General features: G+C 41.1%; 1 protein-coding gene and 1 pseudogene across 10 annotated transcripts in view; one reads left to right on the top strand and one right to left on the bottom strand.

Moving 5' to 3' along the window:
* The window catches only part of ERC2 (ELKS/RAB6-interacting/CAST family member 2), a 969,444-nt gene that overhangs the window by 685,001 nt on the left and 265,260 nt on the right, over positions 1–19,183 (bottom strand). The window lies entirely within an intron of this gene.
* On the top strand, positions 12,148–12,850 carry LOC131764509 (adenylate kinase 2, mitochondrial pseudogene; annotated as a pseudogene).

Here is a 19,183-nt window from a genome sequence, read left to right as displayed (position 1 = left end):
TAAAGCAGTCACAAGCCTGCTCAGATTTCAAGGAAGAGTACCAAAGATTCTGAAGCCATATTTTAAAATTGCCTCGTTTAAGGAACAAAACCAACTGGAGAAACCAACAAGAAAGAAACAGTATAATCTCAGCATCAACTCAGATCAGTCTTAAGATACAGCAGAGTTTCATATATTCAAAAAATAATTTGATGCAAGGGATATAGGAAATACAGCAGTAAACCAGACAAACATCTCAGCCCTCATGTGTTTTTTCATTTCAAATTCCAATTGGAGAGAGGCACAACAATTTTAAAAGGTGACTAAACCAGTCTGTCATAAGCATTGTAAAGGAAAATGTCATGAAGGTGGAGTGGGACATTTGGGAGGTGAGGGATTGATAGCCATTTTAAATGGGGTGATTAGGGAAAGCTTCAGGAAAAGGTGACATCTGAACAAAGATCTAAAGGAAATGAGGGAACCAGCTGTGCAGACATTCCAGGCAGAGGGAATAGTAAATATTTACGTACATGGCTAGAGCTGCATATGGGATGGGGAAAGTAGTTGGTCGGAGAAGTCCAGGGGTGGGGGATGATGGGAAGATAGGTATACATTTGGAGTCCATTGTAGGGATACTGGTTTTACTCTGAGAAAAATGGGGAGCCACTGGAAGGTTCTGAGGAAAGACAAACCATGATATGGATATGATGCACATTCATAAAGGATTACTTCAGCTATTGGACTGAAGTATGGTTTTGGATTGAGGAGGGAGGTAAGAGAAGAACCATAGGGCCTAGTAAGAAGAAACTAGAATAACCCCGGTAAGGGATGACAGAACCTTGGACCACAGTGACACAGGCAATGGGAAGGAATTGAGTTTGGATATGCTTTGAATGTGAGGCTCACCTGACTTCTTGATAGATTGCCTGGGATTAGAGAAAGAGACAAGTAAATGATGGCTTCAAGGCTTTTAGCCTGAGCAATAGGAAGAATGGAGGTGGAATACCAACATAGGCAAGACTGGGGAGGAGAAGCAGGAGTTATGGGAATCAAGAGTTTGGTTTTGCCTGTGTTAAGTTTGTGATGCTATTAGACATTCAAGTGGAGATGCTGAGTAGACGGTTTAATAGATGAGTTGGATGTGAGGGGAGAAGTAAAAGCTGCAATTACAGATTTGAAATCGGTGAACAGATAGCATTTAAAGCAATAAGCCTAGATAAAACCAACTAGGGACTAAGCATAGAGAGGAGAGGAGAAATCAGAGGACTGAGCCCAGGGGCAGTCCAACATTAAGGGGTCTGAGAAGTGAGGAGGAAGCCGCAAAGGGGACTCAGAAGAAATAGCCAGAGAGGTAGGAAGAGAACCAGGAAAGTAGCATCCTGGAAATCAAGTGAAGAAAATAAGCCCAGGATGCAGGAATGACCACCTTATCAATTGCTGCTGAGCAGTTAATAGGATGAGGCCAGAGGAAAGACCACAGGACTTAGCAACATGAAGGGCATTAATAACCTTGACGATCCGGTAGGTGGAGAGTGTGAGTGAAAGTCTGACTGGAATGTGCTGTGGGAGAATGGAAGGAAAAAAGACCTTCAGGCTACTATATTTGCTCAGGCTGCTATATTGCACAATGATTTACTGATCATTTCTTTCATCAAAACTCTGTTTTAGATTTGTACACCCATGTTCATAGCAGCATTATCAGAATAGCCAAAAGGTGGAAGCAACTGAAGTGTCCATCAACAGATGGATGAATAATCAAATGTGGTGTATACATACAATGTATTACTCAGCTTTAAAAGGAAGGAAATTCTAACACCTGCTACAACATGGATAAAAGTCAAGGACGTTATGCTTAGCGAAATAAAGCAGTCACAAAAAGACAAATACTGTATGATTGATATGAAGCATCTAGAGTAGTCAAAACCATAGAAACAGAAAGTAGAATGATTATTGCCAGGGGCTGAGAGCAGGGGGAAATGGAGGGTTGTTTAATGGGTACAGAGTTTTGATTTTGCAAAATGAAAAAGTTCTCAAGATTGGTTGCATAACAGTGTGAATATACTTAACACTACTGAACTGTGCACTTAAGAATGGTTAAGGTAGTGAATTTTATGTTGTGTGTATTCATCACAATTTAAAAAAATTTTTTAAACCATAAATATATAACAGAAACTTTAAGTTCCACAACCTTCACCACTTCCATTCTTCTAGAGAGAAACCATCATCTAAAGTTGGTGTCTTTCTCATGCATGTTCTGTGCTTTTTATTACATATGTATGTCCTCATAAATAGTAAAAACAACAGAGTACATTGTTTTCTTATTTACATAAATGACAGCTGTCCATATTGCACAAAACTTTTGCATTTTGGTTTTTACCTCAATATTTATGTTTTTAGAATTTATGTGTGGAAATAAGTGTTCTGTATTCTTTTTTTCTATTACAAAAAATTTTGTAGTAAACCTCCTAGTACATGAAAAAAAACCCTTCTTTTTGGTACCTTTACTCTTTTTTTTTTTAGTACACGGGCCTCTCACTGCTGTGGCCTCTCCCGCTGCGGAGCAGAGGCTCCGGACGCGCAGGCTCAGCGGCCATGGCTCACGGGCCCAGCTGCTCCACGGCATGAGGGATCCTCCCGACCGGGGCACGAACCCGCGTCCCCTGAATCGGCAGGCGGGCCCTCAACCACTGCACCACCAGCGAAGCCCTGGTACCTTTATTCTTAAGTGCCCAATAATTCTGTTCTTTATGAAACATTCTGTTTCTTCTGCTTGAAATAATCCTCTACCCTTTTCATCTCTTGTATCTGTAGGAGTCGGCAAACTATAGCCCACCATCAGTTCTGGTAAATAAAGTTTTATTGAAACACTACTATATCCATTCACTTACATATTGTCTATGGTTGCTTTCATTTCATTTCATGGCAGAGTTGAGTAGTTATAACAGAGACAATATGGCCTCATAAAGCAAGAAATATTTACTACCTGGCCTTTTACATAAAATTTGTCAACCCCTGGTCTAGAATATCTTCAATAATCAATCTAGCCATATCCTTGTGTGGTAATTTAAAATATGTCCACAAATTTTGTATATTCCCTTTATAAGGTGAAGCCTAAATATATTCCCCTTGGCTGTGGACTGGACTTAATAACTCAGTTCTAACAAAGAGAATATAATAGAAGTAACATGTGTGACTTCTGAGGCTTGGTCATAAAAGACATTATGGCATCCTTCTTGCTCACGTTCTTGGACCACCTGTTCTGGGAGAAGCCAGCTGCTGCATCATGAGGACATTCAAGCTCTAAAGAGAGGCCCACATGACATGAAACTGAGGCCTCCTGCCAACAGTCATGTGAATAAGCCATTGTAGAAGTGGATTGTCCAGCCTCGGTGAAGCCTTCAGATGCCTGTGGCCCTACCCAACAGCTTGACTGCAACCTCTTGAGGTACTCTGGGCCAGAACCACTGAGCTAAGGGACTCCCATATTCCAGACCCACAGAATCTATGAGATAATAAGCATTTGCTGTATTAAGACACTAAGTGTTTGGGGTAATTTATTTTAAAGCCGTAGATTACAAATATGTCACAGAAGAGCCATTACCTGACCCTCCAGACTAGTCTACATCCTCCTCCACCCTCATTGAGACATTCATAGCACTGTGTACCTTTTCTTCGTATCATTGGATATGGCTGCAATTAATAGCTTCATGTCTGTACTCACCACTGAGTGGTAAATTCCATGAGCATAGGGACCCTGTATATCCATTATACTCCTAGTAACTAACATAGTGCCTGTCAAGAGTAAGTGCTCAATTAATATAGACACATTGAATGAAACAGTACAATTGACATTACACTTATAAGCCTGGTGGTTCTAGAATACCTTTGTACCAAAAGGAGTCTGATGTGAAGGATGATAATAGCTAATAGATACTTATATACTGCTATGTGCAGCTAAGCACTCTCCTAAGCACTTTATAAATAGTAACTTGTTGGGCTTCCCTGGTGGCGCAGTGGTTGAGAGTCCGCCTGCCGATGCAGGGGACACGGGTTCATGCCCCGGTCCAGGAAGATCCCACATGCCGCGGAGCGGCTGGGCCCGTGAGCCATGGCCGCTGAGCCTGCGCGTCCGGAGCCTGTGCCCCGCAACAGGAGAGGCCACGACAGTGAGAGGCCCGCGTACCACAAAAAAAAAAAAAAAAAAAAAAAAAAAGAATAGTAACTTGTTTAATCATCACAATAACCTCCTTAGGTAGGTACTATTATTATCACCATTTTTCACACAGAAATGGAAGCATAGCGAAGTTAATAAGTTGCCCAGTCTACTGAACTGCACTGCTGGGATTTATGCCAGGAAGTCTGGTTCCAGGGTCTCTGCTTCTAACAACCATGCTTACTGCCCGTGTTTCCCCACTTGGCTTTGATTTGATATTTAAAGGTGACACCTTTATCTCCACTGGCTTCTTTCATTGTAGCCATCTGTAATTTTCCTTTGATTCAGTCTTCCATTTCTCAATCTTTTCCTGAGTACTTGAAAATATACAGAAACTTACTCTCAATAACAGTTGTCTGGTACTGATATCCATATTAGATATTAAAACAAATGGCAAACATGGTTAGGCACACAGAAGTGGATGAAAAACAGTTGCTTTCAAATATTAACATCATTCTCAATGTTTGACAGATCAAGTACTAAAAAATAACTACGTAAAAGATTTAAGTGATATAATTAGTAAGACTGAATTAATAGACAATTCTATTTTGGATCCTATAGATTTCCATTTCAAGATTCCACGGAATATTTAAACAGATTGATCACATACCAGACCACCAAGAAAAATCTCAAATGGATTCCAAAAGGCAGCAGTGATATAGGACACACTGTTTGCCCACATAAAAAAAAACAATAACAAAAGTTAAAAATGAAACCTCACTATTTGGAAAGCTGTTAAAAGTTTTAAAATCCATCCACTACGGTTAAACGGATCCTGTCCACTCCATCTACTAGGTGTGTGACCTTAGGCAAGTTCCTGAATGTTTTCTGATCCTCAGGATGGTGAAGTTGAGCTGAGGTAAGCATGTGTAGTGCGTGCCTGGGCTGGCACTCAGCACACTCTCAATCACTGAAATTCATCCTTATTTTTCTTGTTGCCCCTGAATGGTTATTAGTATTCCTGAAAGTGTATTAGAGAATGCAGCCTGGCAGAATGCCTTCCCTGCCACTTGTTCTGTGATCTGATACTGGCTATCGTCACCACTGGGTCTGCCTGAATAATTCAAGAAATACTGAAGGACCACTATGTGCCAGGTAAAACACAGAAAATACCTGCCTTACACTCCAGTGCAAGCATTCTCAATGCAAGTGATATCATGCCTAGAGGTCTCGGGAGACGGTGAGTTGCACACTGCTGTTGGAGTGGGGAGAGTGATGAAGAGGGTGCTGGGAGATGAGGCCCAAGAGATCAGGGTTAGGAAGAGAACAGGTTGTGTAAGGCCATTTAGGTCCTCATGAAGATCTTGGTCTTATACAGAAGACTGCGAATTCCAGAGAGATGGGAAAGCAGTTTCCATGGAAATATGTAAAAATGATATAAGCTGTTTTTTTAATTGGACTAGAGTTATTTCACAATGTTGTGTTAGTTTCTACTGTACAGCAAAGTAAACTTACTGTTAAATTATTTTTTTAGTCTTCACAAAAAATGGATATTTGGGAAGACCATACCATCTGAATCTCTGCACATACACAATTCCCTTAATTTGTTTTGATATATAACTGACTTTCTGATAAATCTGCATTAAAGATTGTTTGACAGATTTATCTTATTCCTTTGGACACTATGATCCTGGGAACAAGAGAAATTAACAGAATGAAATGCCAGCTTTCAAATATTTGGCCAGTGGTGTTAGCGATGTCCAAAGTTTTTTGGGATAAAGTTTGTCCCAAATAAACTAAATAATAAAGTTTAGTTATTTAAATCAATAATTACTAAGGACCTAATACATGATAAACAATACAAAGATATCAAAGATAAACGTAACAGGGAGGGGCAAGATAGAGGTAGGGTGTTAAGAAGTACAAACTACAAAGAATAAAATAAATAAGCTACAAGGATATATTGTGCAGCACAGGGAGTATAGCCTATTTTTATAATAACTATAAATGGAGTATGACCTTTAAAAATTGTGAATCACTATGTTGCATACACACAACTTATATGATATTGTAAATCAACTACATCTCAATAAAATAAAATTTTAAAAATTTTTATTAAAAATAATTTAAAATAAGATAGATGTAACACAGTGACTATGTAACATATCAGGTCTCAAGGAACTTGACTGTCTAGTGGAAGAGGAAATACATAACTAGATTACCAGACCCCAATAACAGCAGTCACCATTTACAGAATGCTTACCATATGCCAAGCTCCATGCCTCCCATCTAGCTCCTGGGTGAATCTGCGTAACACCCTTATAGGTAGGAGTTACCACCCCCATGACAAAGCTGCAAACACTCAAACTCAGAGAGTTTAATAATACGCCCAAGATCACAGAACTAGTAAACTTGAGAGTGTGACCAAGGTATCTGACTCTTAAACTCACACCCTTCATTATTAACATAACACCTGGTTTAGAGTGCTATTTGTGTTTCCTTCACGCTCTGCAAATGTCTAGGGTTTTAACAGCTAACTGAACCTGACTTCTGGTTTGTTTTTCAGTCCCCTGTTAGGCCCTCACCAGTTTTGAACAATATGCTAATGGGAGAGAATGAGAGGTAAGCATCCAGGCCTGATGAGGGAACGACTATGGAAAGCTTCATGGAAAAGTACAGGTGGGTGGTTAGTCTTTAACCATTTTTGGACTCTAACAGAAATCTACCAGAGGACTCTTTCTGAGCTGAAATACTTCTCCTTGAACCTTATATACAATGGCCTTTGTTTTACTCATTTGGGAACATGAAGAAAACAGGATCCACCTCTCCCATGATGAGAGCTTCTTTGTCCAAAGTCTTTCTTACTAAGCAGTCATTATTCTCTCCACGATGTCTCATATGACACAATGTTGGGTGCTCTCAGCAGCATCCTGGTCATTCACCTCTACCCGTGTACCTGATCTCATCTGATCTTGGAAGTTAAGCAAGCTTTGGGCCTGGTTAGTACTTGAATGGGAGACCGCCTGAGAAAAACGGATGCGATAGGTTTTTAGCATGGAACCAAGAACCATAGAGGATTATTTCCAGGCCTTGAAAACCTAGTGAAGTTTGCCTTGCTGGATTTTGAAACTGCCTTGGACATAGTAGCTCCCCTTTACCTTCCATTTCTCCCTTGTTTAACCTGGAACGTCTGTAACTTATCCTATGCCTGACCTATCATTGTCTATTGGAAGCAGATAAATTGTTTTAGTTTCATAGGTCCCCTGATGGAGAGGAATTGTGCCTCAGGAGTTGTACATAATAGATTATACCAACAGCCTCATCCGTACATAATTTTAGATGACTTAGATGATGGGAATTTTGAACTGATGAGATTTGGGGACTCTGAGTTGATGTTGTAATGGGATGAGACCTTTGAGACTTTGGGATGGGGCAAATGTATTTTTTTATTTGTGAGGGACGTGAATCTGTAGGGGGCAGAGGGCAAACTACAGTCAGCAGAATAACACCCACTAACAAAGATGTCCACTCATTTTCAAAACCTGTAAATACATTATATTACATGGCAAAAGGAACTTTCCAGATGTAATTAAGGTTATAGATATTAAGATAGGAAGATTATCCTGGATAATCTGGGTGGGCCCAATCTAATCACATGAGCCCTTTCAAAGCTCAGAACTTACTCTGACTGAGGCAGAAGACAGAAGTAGCAGATGGGGAAGCCAGAGAGACAGCTAAGCATGAGAAAGTTGAGAAAGTTTCGATGAACCGCTGTTGGTTCTCAGATATAGGCACCATGTGAAAGGACCAGAAGGGACCTCCAAGGAATGAAGATGGTCCCCAGTTAATAGCCAACAAGGAAATGGGGACCTTGGTTCTACAAACACAAAGAACTAGATTTGACGAACAACCTAAACAAGCTTGGAAGCACATTGATCTCAAGAACCTCTAGAAAGGAGCACACTTTGGTTTTGGCCTCATGAGAGTCAAAGCAAAAAATCCAACTGAGCCATGATGTACCAGAACTGCTGATCTATTAGCTAATAAATTTGTGTTGTGCTAAATGTGTGCTAATTTGTTATGGCAGCAGTAGAAACTAATATAGTGTGGTTAATCTTTTACTAACCTTTGTAATCCCCTATTAGACAGTTCTTTCCACATTGAGGTGGCATACATGGCTCTGAAGCTTCTATATACAGACATTTGTTCTACTCTTTCAAGTAGAAAAGAACAAATCAGGTTCCTCTTCCATGGTGACAGGTTCTTATCCCATGATGACAGCTTCCCAGTCCAAAGTCTTCCTTACTAAAGAGTCCTATTCTACCCACTGTTTCTTATATGACACAGTGTCAGGTGATCTCAGCAGTACCCAGGTCATTTACCTTAGTCCATTTCTATATCTTAGGTCAGATTCCTAAGAGGTATAGTCTGAGACAGGGACTTTTATGTAAGTGATTTCTTAAGGGAGAGTTCATAGGGGAACCCATAAGAAAGGGAGGAAACCCATATGAAGTACAGAAGAAAGTTGAGCAAGGATTTTGTTGTACAGGAAGTCTAGCCTGATCCAGGCCAAGATGGTAGAGGAGGAAAACCCTGAACTCACCTCTTCCCATGAACACACCAAAATTACAACTACTTACAGAGCAAGTGTCTATGAGAACCACCTGAAGACTAGAAGAAAAGATGTTCCATAACTAAATATATATATAAAGAGGGAAGCACAATGAAACAAGTAGGAGGGGCAGAGACATAGTTAGTCAGGACCCACAACCCCAGGGAGGCAACCCACAAATGGGAAAAATATCACAATGCTAGAGGACCTCCCAAAGGAACAAGGTGTCCAAACCCCACACTGGGCTCCTACACTGGGAAGACAAACCCTCAGAATGTTTGCCTTCATAAACCAGTGGGGCTTATGTTTGGGAGGGATGGAGGGTTATGGAAAACAGACTCAGCTCTCAGAGGGCATGAGCAAAATCTCACACACTTCAAGTCCCAGCACAGAAGCAGTAGTCTGGAATCCTCCCTCTAGCCTATTAGCATTGGGGTCTTACCCAGCCACCAGTAAGCTGGCACCACCTCTATGACCAACAGGCTGTGCACATAGACACACCAGGACCTGGCCTCACCCACTAGCGGGCCAGCATCAGCACCAGACCCCCCAGGTTTCACACCCAACCAAGTGGGGGCCCGCTCCACCCACCAGAAGTCTGGTACCAATACCAGGCTCCAAAGGCCATGCAACCAATGGCACAGAAAGCCTAATGGATGAATGCAGTGAGAATGTCAACAGAGTTTAAAGATATAAAGAAGAACCAGAGCTGACAAATACAATAAATGAAATTTTAAAATATACTAGACGAGGGCTTCCCTGGTGGCACAGTGGTTAACAATCCGCCTGCCAATGCAGGAGACACGGATTCAAGCCCTGGTCTGGGAAGATCCCACATGCCATGGAGCAACTAAGCCCATGAGCCACAACTACTGAGCCTGCTCTCTACAGCCCGCAAGCCACAACTACTGAGCCCACGCACCACAACTACTGAAGCCTGTGTACCTAAAGCCCATGCTCCACAACAAGTGAAGCCACTGCAATGAAAAGCCAGTGCACCACAACGAAGAGTAGCCCCCGCCCACCTCAACCAGAGAAAAGCCCTCGCACTGCAACCAAGACCCAATGCAGCCAAAAATAAAATAAATAAAAATAAAATATACTAGATGAAATCAACAGTAGATTAAATGATACAGAGGAATGGATCAGCAACCTGCAAGACAAAGTAGCGGAAATCACCCAAGCCGAACAGAAAAAAGAAATCAAAGAAATGATAGTTTGAGACAATATCAAGCATACTAACGTTAGCCTTGTAGGGGTCCCAGAAGGAGAAGAGTTAAGAGGAAGGGTCAGAGAAATTATTTGAAGAAATAATAGCTGAAAACTTCCCCAACCTGGGAAAGGAAACACATCCAAGTCCAGGAAGCAGAGACAGTCCCAAACAAGATGAGCCCAAAGAGGGCCACATCAAGACATATCGTATTTAAAATGGCAAAAATTAAAGTGAGAATCTTAAAAGCAGCAAGAGAAAAGCAATTAGTTATGTATAAGGGAACTCCCATAAGACTATCACCTGATGTTTCAACAGAAGCTTTGCAGATCAGAAGGGAGTAGCACAATATATCCAAAGTGATGAAAGGAAAAACCCTACAACCAAGAATACACTACTTGGCAAGGTTATCATTCAGATTTATCTCAAAAGAGATCAAAGGTTTTACAGATAAGCAAAACCTAAGAGTTTAGCACCACTAAACCAACTTTACAAGAAACGTTAAGTGGACTTCTTTAAATAGAAAAGAAAAGGCTACAATTAGAAATATAAAAATTATGAAAGAAAAAATCTCACTGGTAAAAGCATACATACAGTAAAGGTAGTAGATCAACCACTTATAAAGCTAGTAGGAAAGCAAAAAGACAAAAGTAGCAAAAAACATCTATATCCACAATAAGTAGTTAAGTGATACACAAAATAAAAAGATATAAAATATGATGTCAGAAACATTAAATGTGGTTGGGAGGAACACAGCATTGCTGGAACGCATTCAAACTAAAGAGATCATCAACTTAAAATAACCCCATATAGATAAATTGTTTTAAATGAACCTCATGGTGACCACAAACCAAAAAACTATAATAGAAACACACACAGAAAGAGAAAGGAATCCAAACACTTAAGATAGTCATCAAACCACAAGGGAAGAGAGAAAAATAAGTGTAAGAAAACTAAAAAGAATACAAAAACAACTAGAGAACAATCAACAAAATGGCAATAAGTACGTACCTATCAAGAATTACTTTAAATTGTAAATGGATTAAATTTGCCAATCAAAAGACAGAGTGGCTGAATGGATAAAAACAAGACCCCTCTATATGCTGCCTATAAGAGACTCACTTCAGAGCTAAATACACAAAGAGACTGAAAGTGAGAGGATGGAAAAAGTATTCCATGCAAATGTAAACAAAAGGAAAGCTGGGGTAGCTATACTTATATCAGACAAAACAGACTTTAAAGCAAATATTGTAACAAGAGACAAAGAAGGGCATTACATAATGATAAAAGGATCAATCCAACAAGAAGATACACCAATTGTAAATATACACCAATTGTAAATATACATGCACTGAACATAGGAGCACCTAAATACATAAAGCAAATACTGACAGAGATAATGAGAAATTGATGGTAATACAATAATTAGTAGGGAACTTTAACTCCCTACTTACATCAATGGACAGATCATCCAGACAATCAATAAGAAAACACTGATCTTAAATGATACAGCAGATGAAATTAACAGACACATAAAGAACATTTCATCCAAAAACAGCAGAAAAACATTCTTTTCAAGTGCACATGGAACATTCTCCAGGATAGATCACAGGCTAAGCCACAAAACAAATCTCAATGAATTTAAAAAGACTGAAATCATATCAAGCATGTTTCCTGACCACAATGGTATAAGATTAGAAATCAACTACAAGGAAAAAACTGCAAAAAACACAAACACAAAACACTATGCTACTAAACAACCAGTGCGTCCTGAAGCAATCAAAGACGAAATCAAAACATACCTGTAGATAAATGGAAATGAAAACACAATGATCCAAAATGAATGGGTTGCAAAAGCAAATCTAAGAGGGAAATTTATAACAATACAGACCTAACTCAGGAAACAAGAAAAATTTCATATAAACAACTAACCTTATGCCTAAAGGAACTAGAAAAAGAACACACAACACCCAAAGTTAGTAGAAGGAAGGAAATAATAAAGATCAGAGCAGAAGCAAATGAAAGAGACTAAGAAAAAAATAGGGAAAAAAATCAATGAAAGAATTAGTTCTTAGAAAACATAAAATTGATAAAAATTGATAAACCTTTAGCCAGACTCATCAAGAAAAAAATGAAAGAGGCCCAAATAAATAAAATCGGAAATGAAAGAGAGAGAGAGAGGCTTCGGCAGCCATGGCTCCCAACGTGCCCCCAGCCAAATGGGCCCAAGAGTGTCCTAAAGGCATCTGGTCTGTGCTGTTGGGGCCTCCCAGAGCCAGCAAGGGTACCCAGGCACCCAAATTCACTGAAAACTTCTGTGTCTGCCATTTGGCTACTGGAGACATTCTGAAGGCCATAGTGGCTTCTGGCTCAGAGCTGGGAAAAAAGCTGAAGGCAACTATGGATGCCAGGAAACTGGTGAGAGATGGAATGGTCATGGAGTGCATTGAGAAGAATTTGGAGATCCCCTCCATGCAAAAGTGGTTTTCTTCTAGATGGCTTCCCTTGAACTGCAAGGCAGGCAGAAATGCTTGATGACCTCATGGAAAAGAGGAAACAGAAGCTTGATTCTGTGACTGAATTCAGCATTCCAGACTCTCTGCTGATCTGGAGAATCACAGGATGACAGATTCACCCCCAGAGTGGCCATTCCTACCACATGGAGTTCAACTTCCCAAAAGAGCCCATGAAAGATGCTATCACAGGGGAACCCTTGGTCCACTGATCAGATGGTAATGAGAAGGCCTTAAAAATCTGCCTGGAGGCCTACCACACTCAGACAATCCCACTGGTTTACTACAGTAAACGGGGGATGCACTCTGCCACTGATGCATCCCAGACCCCCGATGTCATGTTTGCAAGCATCCTAGCAGCCTTCTCCAAAGCTACATCCTAGTAACAGAAGGCCAAGACTGCACCACTGCTCATCACTCCACAGCATGATCCCTGCTCTTAGATACTGGACAGAGGGCAGAGGTGGTCAGGGTAAGGATGGAGAGGGAGGAGTGGTGAAGGGTCAAGATGAGAATGGGAAGAGCAGCAGTCCTGTAGTGAAGCAATTTCTTTTACATGGAGTAGAAGTCCTAAAAAGTATAAGCAAAGGGAAAATTTAATTTTTTAAAACACTGACTGGAGGGCATAAATAGAAACAGGGAGAGGCAGTATTATTTCTAAGGAATCACATTTTCATTTACTCCAGACTGGTGACAGTAATTTTTAAAGCCAGTGCCCTAAGACCTCAGCTTTTATCAGAACCTCATGCCAGCCCAGGAATGCAGGAAATCACACTGTTGTCCTGTCTGCCCTGTAGCTTGGAATAGGGCAGGAGTTAACTACTAACCCTGGTTCCCCATACCATGAGATCAAAAAGTCATCTCCCCATTTGAAAGAGATATGGAGTGTGTACATGGGAGCAGTGGCTCAGCACACACATCAGGTTTACTGGAGTCATGGGGCAGGTGGGGCAGGCTGGTCTCACTCCCCTCCCGACTTATCGCTGACTTACCAGCCCACCTGCTCTCATGGGTAAGCTCTTGGCAGCCACCCAGCATATGCCACATTCCTACACTCTTGCCTTCCTCCATCCACGTCTTGTGAAAGAACCCTTTTTAATAAATGAGCAACTGTCCTAAGCAACATTATCCAAAGACTGTCCTTTCCATCCTCAAATCCTGTGACTGGGATCACTCAACAGCACTGTGATGTATTATTTTCAATGAGGTGCCTTTCTTAGCTGTCCAAATGATGCCTTGTTTGGCCCCTAAATCAATAAAGTATGTTAAAAGTTTGTAAAAAAAAAAAAGGAAGTATGGAAGGGAGTGAGGGAGTGAGGGAGGAATGAAAGAGAAGTTACAACCAACACCACAGAAATCCAAAGGATTAGGAGACTACTATGAACAATCATATGCCAATAAAATGGGTAACCTAGAAGAAGTGGATAAATTCCTAGAAACATACAATCTCCAAAGATGGCATCAGGAAGAAATAAAAAAATATGAACAGACAGATTACCAGTAATGAAACTGAATCAGTTACTTCTAAACAAACTCCCAAGAAATAAAAGTCGGGACAAGACAGCTTCACAGGTGAATTCTACCAAGCATTTAAAAGTGAGCTGACACCTATCCTAGTCAGACTATTCCAAAATATTAAAGAGGAAGGAATGCTTCTGAACTCATTCTACAAGGCCAGCATCACTGTGTTACCAAAGATTTTCACAAAAAAAGAAAATTATAGGCCAATATCATTGATGAACATGATGTAAAAATCCTCAATGAAATATTAGCCAACAGAAATCAGCAGTACATTAAAAGGATCATACACCATAATCAAGAGGGATTTATTCCAGGTATGCAACAATGGTTTAATATCCTCAAATTAATCAATGTGATACACCACATTAACAAACTGAAGACTAAAAATCATATGATCATCTCAATAGATGCAGAAAAAAACTTACAACAAAATTCAACATCTATTTATGGTAACAACTCTCAACAAAGTGGGTATAGAGGGAACTATCTCAATGTAAGAAAGTCCATTTATGACAAACCCACAGCCAACATCATACTCAACAGAGAAAAGATGAAAGCATTCCCTTTAAGTGAGGAACAAGAAAAGGATGCCCACTCTTGCCACTTTTATTCAACAGAGTATTAGGAGTCTTAGTTACGCAAGACACATAGTACTGAAAATCCTAGCCACAGGAATCAGAAAAAGAAAGAAAAGGAACCCAAATTACAAAAAAAGAAGTAAAACTGTCACTGTTTGCAGATGACATGATAATATATACAGAAAATCTTAAATCCAAAAAACTATAAGAACTAATAAATAAATTCAGTAAAATTGCAGGATATAAAATATATAGAAATCTGTTGCATTTGTATTCATTAACAAACTATCAGAAAGAAAAAGTAATAAAACAACCTTGCTTACAATTGCATCAAAAAGAATAAAATACCTAGGAATAAACCTAAAAAAGGAGGTAAAAGATTTGTCCTTAGAAGACTGTAAGACAGGGATGAAAGAAATTGATTATGACACAAGCAGACGGAAAGATATGCCACACTCATGGACTGTATTGAATATTGTTAAAATGACCGTACTATTCAAGGCAATCTACAGATTCAGTGCAATCCCTATCAGAATTCCAATGCATTTTTCAAAGAACTAGAACAAATAATCCTAAAATTTATATGGAAACACAAAAGACCCTGAAAAGCCAAAGCAATCTTGAGAAAGAAGAACAAAGTTAGAAGTATCATCCTCCCTAATTGCAAACTACATCGACAAAGCTACAGTAATCAAAACAGTATTATACTGATACAAGAACAGATATGTAAATCAATGGAACACAATAGAGAGTGTAGAAATAAACCCATGCTTATATGGTCAATTAATTTATGACAAAGGAAGCAAAAATCTACAATAGGGAAAAGACAGCCTTGTAAATGATGTGGGGAAAACTGGACAGCTACATGCAAACTAATCAAACTGGACTACTTTCTCACAGCATATACAAAAGTAAACTCAAAACGGATTGAAGGCTTAAATGTAAGACCTGATATCATAAAACTTCAAAAAGAAAATATAGGCAGTACACTATTTGACATCTATCTTAGCAATATTTTTTTTTTTTTTTTGCTTTGTCTCCTCAGACAAGGAAAACAAAAACAAAAATAAGGGCTTCCCTGGTGGCACAGTGGTTGAGAGTCCACCTGCCAATGCAGGGGACACGGGTTCGTGCTCCGGTCCAGGAAGATCCCACATGCATGGAGCGGCTAGGACTGTGAGCCATGGCCGCTGAGCCTGCCTATCCGGAGCCTGTGCTCTGCAACGGGAGAGGCCACAACAGTGAGAGGCCCGCGTACTGCACACACACAAAAAAAAGCAAATGGGACTACATTAAACTAAATGCTTCTGCACAGCAAAGGACACTACCAAGAGAAAATAAATGGGACCTCCCTGGTGGCCCAGTGGGTAAAACCCTATGCTCCCAATGCAGGGGGACTGGGTTTGATCCCTGTCTGGGGAACTAAGAGTTCACATGCATGCTGCAACTAAGAGTCTGCATGCCTCAACTAAGAAGCCCACATGCCGCAATGAAAAAGCCGGCATGCAGGTGGTTCCAAGATAGCAGAGGAGTAGGAGGACGGATGCATCAGGAATACATCTAAAGATGCAACAGTTCTCACAGAACACCGGCTAAACACTAGCAGAAGACCCTGGACACCAGAAAGGACTATAAAGATCCCCGCATAACTGGGTAGGACAAAAGAAAGAAGAGAGAAGGAGAAGGAGAGGAAGAGGGACAAGACCTGCACCCTGGGGGGTGAAGGGGAGAAATGAAGCAGGGGAGAGATTCCCACACCCCAGGAAGCCCCCTCACCAATGGCAAAATAGGGTGGGACAGAAGGGAAACATTTGAGGCTGTCAGAGGAGGTTAAAGCAACCGATCTGTGGCACACCGGACAGAGTGAAAACTACAAAGACAGTCCGTACCACAGTCCTGTGTGCCCCAGGCAGGGACGTGTGTCCACCAGTGCACACAGGGGCTAGAAGCTGGTGTGTGGTGATTAGAGGGCAAACCCGGGGCGAGGACTGCTGTTGGCTGTGGGGAGATGGCCTGAGGGGACGGGAGGGAGGAAACCCACAACAGGGAATGCCTATGAAGGAAAACCAGACTGCGACAGAAGCAGGGCACTACTACTGAGTCACACGGAGCCACCACTGTAGCCTCTGTCTCCCCACAAACTGGCACCTGCAGCCAGGCAATAAAAAAAAGTCCTACCAGGCTGACCCTCAGCGCTGGCCACTGGGTGCTAAAGGAAACCCGGCCAGGCCTGGCCCTCACACGCCTACCACTGGGCAGTAGAAAAAGCCTAGCCAGGGCTGGCCTTCAGCGACTTCCACCAGGCACTAGAAAAGGCTCCCACTAGGGCCATATCTCGAGCCCATGGCCACTGGCTTCCTTGCACACCTGGCATCACCAGGACTCTCATGATCCAAGGAGCCATACCACCTCCACACCCTGTCATCACCAGGGCAGACCCAAGTGCTCCAGGGCAGCCTTGGTAGCAGACTCCTGTGGGTGGCCCACATGCAGAGGTGGGGATAAAACCACAGACGAGTCCCAGGGGTGGGGCGACTAACGAAGAGGAGAGAAAATCTTTCCATCAGTTGCACAACCTGCAGGTTAAATCCCCGTGATCAGCTAGGTAGACCCTGCGTCTACAGAATATGAGTGGACAACGAGTGTTCCCACAAATGAAAACAGTCTACCTCTGGCTGCTGTGGACTTTGGGGGCAAGCACATGTGGGAATAGGGCCAGATCAGAGTCTAAGCTCTCCCCACAAGGCCCACAGCAGATCCAGAGACCAGCCTAGGCACTGGAGGGCCTCCTGGGGAGGCAGAGGTGGGCTGTGGCTCACAGCGGGGGCAAGGACACTGACAGCTGAGACCCCAGGAAAACATTATTACTACTATTATTTTTATTATGTTTTGATTTGTTCTGTTGTTGGTTCTGTTTTGGGGTTTTTTTATTTTATTTTTATTTTTATGTAGTCCTTGGGGATTTTTTAAACATATTTTTTATCTTTTTATATATTTCTATTTTTACTTTGCTTTTCTGTTCTGTTTTTTCTTTTTTTAAATATATTTTTAATCTTTTACATTTCTATTTTTACTTTTGCTCTTCTCTTGTCCTGTGTTTTTTTCCCTTTTCCTTTTAATCACTTTTGTCTGTTTCTTTTGTTTTCTTTGCTTTATTCTTCAGTTGGCACTCTGCTTTGGTTTTGTTTTGTGTTTTGTGTTTTTGTTAGTTTTGTTTTTAATTGCTTGATTTCATTGTGGGGTTCTTTTGTCTGTGTGGTTGTTCTCTTCTTTTTTGTTTTCTTTGGTTCTGTCTTTGTTTCCTTTGGGTGTGTTTCTTTGTTTCTGTTCTTCGATCTTTGATTAGCTTTTACCATTTGTCTGGGGTTTTGTCGGTGTTTTTTTTTTCTTCTTTAATCCCCTTTATTGCCATGACAAGTAGCTTGCAGGGTCTTCGCTCCCCAACCGGAAGCCAGGCCTGAGCCTCTGGGGTGGGAGCACTGAGTCCAGGATGCTGGACCACCAGAGAATTCCTGGCCCCAGGGAATATTAACAGTGAGAGCTCTCACAGAGGCCTCCATCCAAATCCAAGACCCAGTTCCACCCAACTGCTTACAGCACCGACCACTAGACACCTCATGCCAAACAACAAGCAGGGCAGGAACACAAACCCACCCATCAGCAGACAGGTTGCCTAAAGTCATACTAAGCTCACAAAAAACCCAAAACACACCACCTGACACGGTCCTGCCCATCAGAGGGAAAAGACTCAGCTCCACCCTCCAGAACGCAGGCACCAGTCCCTCCCACCTGGAAGCCTACACAATTCACTGGACCAACTTCACTCACTGGGGGCAGAGACCAGAAGCAAGAGGAACTACGACCTTGCAGCCTGGGGAAAGGAGGCCTCAAACACAGTAAGCTAGACAAAATGAGAAGACAGAGAAATATCTTGCAGATGAAGGAACAAGGTAAAAACCCACAAAACCAAATAAATGAAGAGGAAATAGGCAATCTACCTGAAAAAGAATTCAGAGTAATGATAGTAAAGATGATCCAGAATCTCAGAAATAGAATGGAGGCACAGATGGAGAAGATGCAAGAAATGTTTAACAAGGACCTAGAAGAACTGAAGAACAAACAATCAGTGATGAACAACACAATAAATGAAATGAAAAATACACTAGAAGATATCAACAGCAGAATAATGGAGGCAGAAGAACGGATGAGTGAGCTGGAAGATAGAATGGTGGAAATAATGGCCGAGGAGCAGAATAAAGAAAAAAGGATGAAAAGAAATGAGGACAGACGCAGAGACCTCTGGGAGAACATTAAGTGCAGCAACATTTGAATTATAGGGGTCCCAGACAAGAAGAGAAAAAAAAAGGGACTGAGAAAATATTTGAAGAGATTATAATCAAAAACTTCCTTAACATGGGAAAGGAAATAGTCAATCAAGTCCAGGAAGCACAGAGAGTCCCACACAGGATAAACCCAAGGAGAAACACACCAAGACACATATTAATCAAACTAACAAAAACTAAACACAAAGAAAAAATATTAAAAGCAGCAAGGGAAAAACAACAAATAACATACAAGGGAATTCTCATAAGATTAACAGCTGATTTTTCAGCAGAA

This window comes from Kogia breviceps, chromosome 10 (genome assembly GCF_026419965.1).
Source record: "Kogia breviceps isolate mKogBre1 chromosome 10, mKogBre1 haplotype 1, whole genome shotgun sequence".
Classification (NCBI taxonomy): Eukaryota; Metazoa; Chordata; class Mammalia; order Artiodactyla; family Physeteridae; genus Kogia; species Kogia breviceps.
The sequence above is the reverse complement of the archived record's forward strand: the minus strand, read 5'-3'. Positions and strand labels throughout refer to the sequence as shown.